The 1732-nt window shown below is 43.7% G+C and overlaps 1 non-coding gene across 1 annotated transcript; it reads left to right on the top strand.

Annotated features, from left to right (window-relative positions):
• Positions 1 to 375: 375 nt before the first annotated feature.
• On the top strand, positions 376 to 450 carry Trnat-ugu (transfer RNA threonine (anticodon UGU)). Its single transcript has one exon. It is a non-coding gene; the product is annotated as a tRNA-Thr (tRNA).
• The last annotated feature ends 1282 nt before the right edge of the window (positions 451 to 1732 follow it).

Genomic DNA, 1732 nt, shown 5'->3' on the forward strand with positions numbered 1-1732 from the left:
GCTCGTTAGAATGAAATTACAATGAAATGAACACCCTTAGCTGCTTACAGGCGTTGACATACGTCAACGGGGACAGATGAAAATGTGTGCCCCGACCGGGACTCGAACCCGGGATCTTATGCTTACATGTCCAAAAGAACAGATACCATCTTAGTGTATATATACAGTCAAGGCTCACCGGCCACTTGACTATCTTCTTCTTCTGTGCGAATGCACAAACAGTGCCCGAATTCTTACGGGAATCGGCAACGCGCCGCGAGTAATGAGTATAATGGGCGAGGGCACTACAAATGTAGTGCGGGACAATACGTTGAGAATGTGGGTTTCGCGGGAGGCGTGCCAGAGATAAATCCCTGCAGTCGCGCTATCTTCTGTGTCCTCGGTGGCTCAGATGGATAGAGCGTCTGCCATGTAAGCAGGAGGTCCCGGGTTTGAGTCCCGGTCAGGGCATACATTTTCATCTGTCCCTCTTGACGTATGTCAACGCCTGTAAGCAGCTAACGGTGTTCATTTCATTGTAAACAATAATAAGTCAAGTAGAAAATTATCTCATGAGGTTGTTATTGTCCTCATCACATGTTGTTGTTGTTGTGGTCTTCAGTCCTGAGACTAGTTTGATGCAGATCTCCATGCTACTCTATCCTGTGCAAGCTTCTTCATCTCCCAGTACCTACTGAAACCTACATCCTTCTGAATCTGCTTGGTGTATTCATCTCTTGGTCTCCCCCTACGATTTTTACCCTCCACGCTGCCCTCCAATACTAAATTGGTGATCCCTTGATGCCTCAGAACATGTCCTACCAACCGATCCCTTCTTCTGGTCAAGTTGTGCCACAAACTTCTCTTCTCCCCAATCCTATTCAATACTTCCTCATTAGTTATGTGATCTACCCATCTAATCTTCAGCATTCTTCTGTAGCACCACATTTCAAAAGCTTCTGTTCTCTTCTTGTCCAAACTATTTACCGCCCATGTTTCACTTCCATACATGGCTACACTCCATAAAAAAACTTTCAGAAATGTCTTCCTCATCACATACAGCACACAATATACGGCATACAAAGTTTACAGTTCTGACAACTTATCCACCCAGTCTTTGCCTGCCATTTCAGACTCTTTGTTGAAACGATGTTGTATTTTGCTGTGCCCTGCCAACTGGAGTGCTACTCCATTCACTGTAATTCCATAAAATTGCTTTTCTATTTGAGAAATATCGTTAAGGATATTTTGATCTTGTTCTTCACTGAACACTACCCTTAAGCACCGCATAACCTTGTTACTGCCAACTGCACCTCTGTTTTGCCCCAGAGCTTTTCGTTTTAGCGTATTACCTGGAATACTGAATTGTTTTGCTGCTGCTGGGAAAGACATGTTACTATTCTTTACTGATTCAATTACCTTTTGCATCGCAGCAGGCTGCCACATTTGTCGCTCTGTTTTTTAGGATGTTTTTTGTTTGAAGCTCTTGGAAACCCTTGCAGAAGAACAGTACACAGATATTAGTTACGTTTATAAAACGATCTCTGATGTTTTAACTTCAAATGCAGGGCTATTACAAATGATTGAAGCGATTTCATAAATTCACTGTAGCTCCATTCATTGACATATGGTCACGACACACTACAGACACGTAGAAAAACTCATAAAGTTTTGTTCGGCTGAAGCCGCACTTCTGGTTCTGCCACCAGAGCGCTCGAGAGCGCAGTGAGAAAAAATGGCGACAGGAGCCGAG

The sequence above is a fragment of the Schistocerca cancellata genome, chromosome 8, assembly GCF_023864275.1.
Source record: "Schistocerca cancellata isolate TAMUIC-IGC-003103 chromosome 8, iqSchCanc2.1, whole genome shotgun sequence".
In the NCBI taxonomy this organism is placed as follows: Eukaryota; Metazoa; Arthropoda; class Insecta; order Orthoptera; family Acrididae; genus Schistocerca; species Schistocerca cancellata.